Source organism: Ananas comosus, linkage group 14 (assembly GCF_001540865.1).
Source record: "Ananas comosus cultivar F153 linkage group 14, ASM154086v1, whole genome shotgun sequence".
Taxonomy (NCBI): Eukaryota; Viridiplantae; Streptophyta; class Magnoliopsida; order Poales; family Bromeliaceae; genus Ananas; species Ananas comosus.
In genome coordinates, this window is record NC_033634.1 from 10017959 (window position 1) to 10025524 (window position 7566).

Here is a 7566-nt window from a genome sequence, read left to right on the forward strand (position 1 = left end):
TTTTTCTCGAAAATCGTGCATCGGATCTGAAATCCGTCAGTGCCATTGGTTCCAGAATAGCTGATCCGATCGAAACGAGCTATTGGACCGCTATGAACGGAGTCCGATACGCGCCGATAGCCAGCTCTACTCCGTGGCTTCACCGAAAAACCGGAGTTACTATTCACTTAAGTGAAAACTAATAATCGCGTAACTTCTCCGTTTTAGCTCAGTTTCTCCTGAAACTTGACGAGTGCTTATATAATTAAATTACACACATAAACATCGTCAACAGAGAGTTTAGTAGCACTGTAAAAATCTCAGTCCTTACATTTTTCTTATATGCCTTTAAGTTAGGGGTACGAAAAGTATTTTACTTTTTGGTCTTTTCAAATATAACCTTCGACCATCACCAACATTTCTTATTTGTCCTTAAGTTAAGGGCAAAAGTGGCATTTTAATTTTTTTTAATTGTGATAGATATTTAACTCACGTTTAACTCAAGTTAACTTAACGGGTGGTAACTGCAGGGGTATTTTGGAATAACGGATGAACATATGAGGGGTATATTGGAAAGAAAAAAAAAGTAGGGGTAAATGAGATATTTTCGAAGTTTTAAGCAGGCAATTATCCCTTTTTAATATTAGCCTTCTAAGAAGGATAAATAGCTTGAAGCTTTAAAAGGGTACTTTTAATATTAGCTTTTTAAGAAGGATAAATAAGAAAGTCGGAAATTTTGTAGGAATATATAAGCAATTGTCCTAAAGATTTATAGTAAATTAATATATTGTGTCATGGAAGATGATAAATAATCTAATTAAATACAATGAAACAATTTTACATCGAAATGATGTAAAAAAAAGTTTTTGTTCTTTTACTCGTATGCAAGGTAGAAATATTTGATCCAATAATATTATTTCAATACAAAACAATTGATAGGATGTGTTGGGTTAAAGGGACCAGTATCATGTCCTGTGGCGAGAGGTTAGGTTTGCCGACTCACGCTCAAAATGACGTGAGGTGGGGTTGGACCAAGTCATGCTCGAAGTGACGTGAGACTACTTCGGCCGAGTCACAGTCGAAATCTAGTGGATACTGTACCTATACATTTTTAATAAATTAGTTGTATCTTACTTACAGCTCGAGGTTTTGAAATTAATGATCAGCACCAACAATTCTACAGGATGCTTAGAAGATGCCACAAATCACAATTGATATGCGCAATGATTAATAGTTCATCAACCTAATTAGGTGCCTAGACACTAGACTCCATCCCAAAGATGCATGTTCTCGGAAGGTTTAGGAGACAGCCTAAAATTAACCACTAACTTAGAACCCCCACCGCCCTTCCGCCTCCTGATTCTAAGTAGGGAGGTTAATGGGTACGGATGCTTGAAATTTTATTTGAATCCAAATCCGAATGCAGCAAATTTATTCGATGCTAAATGAATATAGTTTCAGATATTGATATTGAAAATAAAAATTCAATAGATTTGGATTCGGATATGGATTTTAACTGTACACGACCCGAACCCGAATTGGTTATATATATATATATATATACATATATATATATATATATATAGAGAGAGAGAGAGAGAGAGAGAGAGAGAGAGAGAGAGAGAGAGAGAGAGAGTTGAGCTGGAATACTATCGGTAGCAAATGTTTTTCGTTGCTACCCATTTGTTTTCAATGATGAAGTCTCTAAATCAACGATCAGCACCGTTGAATATAATCTATACCACTTGTAGTATCTAGAAACCAAATTTCATACTTTTTCAATGTTGTTTTCTCGTCCATCAAGTGAACACAAAAATGAACGCCTGAAAATGAATTTTTTAAAAAAGTAATGATAGGAATCTTTTTTTTTTTTTTGAGAGATAGGTAGCACGCTACCCGCTTCGTTTATTTCATTTAGAAATAAATTTAGCTAGAAATGTGAATCAACCAGGAATTGAACTTGGGTCTCGGGTACTAGCCACTAAGCCTTTTGCCACTTGCTCTAGGGACGGTCAGTATGATAGGAATCTTGTAATCAAGATTGAGAGTATAGATCTTGTTCTAAATAGTTTAAAGAATTTTTTAACCAAAATTTAATTGATTTGGATATATCTTTACACTGTTAAACGAGAAAACGCCTCATATCGACCATTAAAATTAAAAATTTTGAAACCCTTTGATCAGTTGGTCAATGATGTCAAAAAGATTTAAAATTTAGTTTCTAGATATTTTAAGTAGTATAGATTATGTTTAACAGTACTGATAGTCAATTTGGAGGCTCCATTACCGAAAACAAATGTGTGGCAAATGAGTCCGTTTGCTACCGATAGCATTCAGCTTAACTCATATGTATGTATGTATGTATGTATGTATTTATGTATATTTAATGTTATATTTGAATTTGCATTTGAACTATTTAAATTTAATGCAATATATTTTGAATATTGTAAAGAGAAATAATTGCTTCTGGTTCGAGTTTTCAGCTTTTCGGTTTCAGTTCAGGTTTCGAATTTTAGTCGTGTTTGAGTTTGGATATGGATTTTTAAAACCCGTCAGATTCGGGTTTAGGGTTTGGGTTTCAGATTTGGCATTTGGATTTTTGAAAACCCGCTCTGAATCTGATGGGTTGATATTCCTAATTCTAAATACCTGTTAACTGAAGGCTGGAGGCACGAGTCCGGATAATTAAGTTCATACAAAGGCACAAATTCTTAATCTCATAACGATTATTTAAAAGCTTTTAGCCTGTATGTTTCGAAGATATAAATCATAAAATCAAAATGTGAACGATATGGTGGGATTTAATGTTCTTAAAAGTATAATTTGAAAATCATAACCATAAGATATATTTGACACTAACATGCGAGGGTTATAGCCGCATCCTTAATACATAGTTAGGGTGTCAACGGGCCGAACACGAGCGAGTTGGGCTAGCTCGTGTTTGGCTCGTTTCATAAACGAGCCGATGTCGAGCTGACTCATTAAAGGAGTGTTAATTTTTTTGTTTTGATTGCTTTGGAAGGAATAACACTAACATGATTAGTTAGGTTTTTTCTTTTTTTTTTTTCTTTTTTTTTTTTAATTCGCTTGAGCATTTTCACTGTTTTCGTTCCCAGGTTTTGATGCCCTGTTTTCTAAACTTCTATTTTACTGCATATTTTACTAAATATTCTATTTGTTTGATTACTGTTGTGCATCGTATAGATTAAGACAACTTAAATAATTAACTTATTTTTTTTTCAATTATTATTAGAAATTCAGTTGGGACAAAAAAAAAATAAAATGAAATAATTTTTGTTTATCAAATACAAATTATTTTTCAAATCAAATCGAATTGGGTAGGAAACGAGCCGAACACGAGCTGGCTCACGAACAACAAGTTAAAAGATTAGAAAGGGTATATATGAATGATTTCTCACCTATGTTTAATGATTAGCCCAATGGTTAACCCATCTGCATGTTCAATAATTAAAGATGTCTAAGAATATTCGTATGGACATAGAGGTAAAAGAAAATATTAGTAGCTTTGTAATGAGTAATTGAAGCATTGTATCGAATAATTCAATAAAAGGGAAGGAGTATTAACAATGTCATTTAACAACTACATAATGAATTGATACTTAGGGTGTGTTTGGATTGAAGTCGGAATCGGTATCGAAATTGGAATGACAATAAGCTAGAAACAGAATCGAAATGATTCATTACCTCTTTCTGTTTGATTCACTACCTGAATCGGAATCGGAATGAACCATTCACATTGTCAGTATTTAGTTCAGATAGATATCATAAACGTAATCAAATTAATATGTCAATATTTTCTTTATAATATATTAGTTTAAATTCAACTGAAAATTAAATATTAAAAATATAGGTCAAAATTTTAAAATGATGTCAAAATTTTAATATATTTTCTAAAAAATTAAAATTTGAAATTAAACGAATAATTCAAAATATAAAACTAATTTCTATTTATTCAAATTCAAATTTAAAATTATAGTTTAAATTTCAATTTTAATCTATAAATTTAATTTAAATTTTAAATAAAATTTGAATAAAACTTTAGATTTTAAATTAAATTTAAATTTAAATTAAATTTATGAAGAGATTCGAAATGTTTGATTGAATTTTAATTTTTAATTTAAATTCAAATTAAAATTAAAATTTATATATATAATTTTTAAACTTAAACTTATGTTTTAATTGAAAAATAAGCTTAAAAAACTTAAATTTAATTCGAATAAATCCATTCCACCCAGAGTCAATTTCCAATCTGGCCTCCTAGGCCGGATTGGAAAATCAGGTAATTGGGGATTCTAATTCACCCGGGAATCAAAATTAGAATGGGAATCTATAATGACTCAGCACACTAGCAACAATAACTCAATGAGGCCAAACACTGGCCCAAAATACTTAAGCTCAGTTCTTATATCTAGCCTAATTAAGCTTATATACCCCCACATCTAGCCATAACTATCCGTTGTGGAATTATTGGGTGTCACATCCTCCCGTTTTAGGCCCTGACTTCCTCGTGAGTCAAATCACACACAGAGCTAAGATCACCAGGCGATGTGAAACTCGTCTCAGTAGACTTGTCATCCAGACCCTGGTATAGCCGGTCAGCTTGTCATTTAGAGTCTGATATCGCCTATCTTATCTTTCAGACCCTGGCTCAGTCGAGACGCGCCACACATTTTCGGCTGGTGAACCAGCTCTGATACCAAATGTAACGACGGAGCCCATTAGCAACAATAACTCGTCCAGGCCGAACACCAGCCCAAAATGCTTAATCTCAATTATTATGTCTAGCCTAATTAAGCTTATATACCCCCATATCTAGCCATAACTATCGGATGTGGGATTATTGGGGTGTCACAAATCCCGCATACCAAACACGGACAAATGGATTCATCTATTCTGATTCCGATTCCAATGTAAAAAAGGGGCAAACCAAACACGCCCTTAGATCAAAAGACATTCTAATACTAAAAGAAATATTCTTGCAATATAATATCACTTTTAATAAGTTGATATTTTAAGGTAGTAGCGCCTTGCATACAGATAGATTATGTTTCGAATGTCCCTTTTTCTTGTAAAAAAAAAACTTTAGCAAGGTTGTGAATCTTTATATTGATCACATAGTATTGTTCCTATATTGGACATTGAATAACTATTCATCATATAAAGAACATGAATTTCAAATAAAGTGTAGAGACCTGAAATTTTAGCTGAGGCTTGTCGACAGCTCTGGAGAGTGTCGGGACAAGTCCGGGTCGCGTTGGCGCGAAGTGGACGCCAAACGGGCCTTGTGGGAACTTGAGAGCAGCGTGTATCTTGAAGATCTGCGAAATAGTAGATTTTCAGTGAGCTGTACCGGTACAAATCTGGGTTTGTACCGGTACAAAGTGGAAGCAGGGTGCAAGTTGACTTTTTGACCATCTTGTCACATCACCTCCCCTTTAACCCTTACCTTGGAGCAGAGAGGAGAGAGAGAGGGGAGCTTCTTCATGCTGCTGCTGCTGCTGTGCTTCTTCTTCCTCTCCTTCTACTTCCCTTAGCAACCTAGAGTGTTGGAGGAGCTCAAGAGAAGCTCGAGCTTCGTCGACGACGCGCCGCGGAGCGGATCGAGCGAGTTTTCGACGAGGTGACGCTGCGAGGAGGCCGTGCTACAGCCGATCCTTGCCATCCTCGACGAGGTGCTGCTCGCAGGGAGGGTTTGTCGAGGTGAGTGGCTCCTTGAGATCGCTTTTATGGCTTTAAACTTCTACGATTGCAACAAACATCCGGGTTCACCCCACTAAAGTCAACAGATAGGGAGCAAGGATAGAAGGAAAAGCAGGAAGTACCTCAATACCAGCTTATCATCACACAACTTCATAACCTTACAACTAACCAACCTGTAGTAAAGTCAAATCTGAAACCAAATTCCAAATTGGGACTGTAAGCATACCCGTCCCCCGAGACTGTGAAAACCGTCCCTGCCGTGGCGCAACTATCGTGCTCTATCCACCATCCCGAAACGCGTCCGTCGGAAGGCAAAGTCCACTGGCTGAGCGACACCCACAACGGAGCACAAAGCCTGACATCCGAGAGGCAACTCGTGCGCTTACCCCAAACCGAGTTATGCAGCGTAATCTCGTGTCGAGGCTCCAATCCAGGAGCTCCCAACTAGCCAAAGTCAAGTAAGTCGCTCAAACTGATCTAACAACCATACAGGTAAACGTTGTCGGAACACCAGTCTCGACGCCAAAAAAAAAGCGATACCGGTACCGTCAAACCTCCTGATGGCACCCCAGACAGTCGCCGAAACAACCTGAACGACCCATCCATAAATATCCAACTCCGCGAACCAGCACGAGTGTAAATACCATTCTAGACTACCTGTGAAGTATCGTCTCGAAGAAATGCGACAGTACAATTTTTCTCAAACGGCTTCCTAGAGCTAAATCAGGCAGTTTATACCAGGTGACAAGGTCCAAATCCGCAGGTTTTCTCCGTAATTCAAATTTCAAGTCCAACACGTACTAGATTACTTATTTATAAAACATGCTCCAAAAATTCCAGATTTTACAAATAAGCCAATTAAATTCCATGAATCTCGGCTACATGTTAATACCGACCATCAAAATCTATACATGTCGCCAAAAATAATGAACTTCACGCGAGTAAAGCCCGATGTAACCCACCTCTCCAAGCAACTCCTGGCAGCGAAGAAAAGCTTAAATCCGACCAAAAAGCAACCTTATTCAAATTCAGCAATACAAGGGTCCCGAAGCCTTCGGTGCTTGAAGATCATGAATCAAATGGCCCAGGTTTCGCTGATCCGCACGCTCCTACGCAGAGCACGGCCCAGAGTTTACGAACGTCGACGCTGGAACCCTGCGCAAACCAGCATCTCTAAAAATCTGGCTCCCGGCAAAACAGCAGCCTCAGTAAAACCACTACGGGTTCGACAAGGGCAAATCTGCTCAAAAATCGCGATCATTGGCTCAGATCCTTCGTCTCGAAGCTCGTCGAATCTAGCACCCTCAAATTTGTCGCGGTTTCGCACTCCCTACACAGAGAACTAGGTCACACACAACGGCGGTCGATGCTGGAACAGCAATCAAGCCAACTCAGAGTCTACTCGCACAACAGCAACTTTCAGAAAAACGATCTTCTTTGACAGACAAACCTTCTCGCCAAAATCGGGGCCGGACGCTACGAATCCTATGGATTCGTGCTCCGAAAGTCCCGGTCAACGAACACAAAATCACTCAGTCGAGCAACACTCTCCGATGCTCCTACGTCGCGCCCTTACGCAGTCCTGCAAATACTAACCAAGTCCGCACCACCCAGATCCCTTCGCGAACTCAGCCTATAAGCTCGATTGAATGAAGCTTGAACAGTGAGGAAGAAATCCATGGAAGGAATTGGAGAGATTTCACCCACCTCAACAGCGACTCCCAATATCCCGGGCACGCGCCCGAGAATGCACGAAATCACACCTTCGCCGGCCTCCCTTCCCACAATGTAACGACGACGAACGCATCGCTCGAGCCCCACGGCAGCGCGCCGCGCAACGTCGACGACAAACAACCTCCGCAGCTC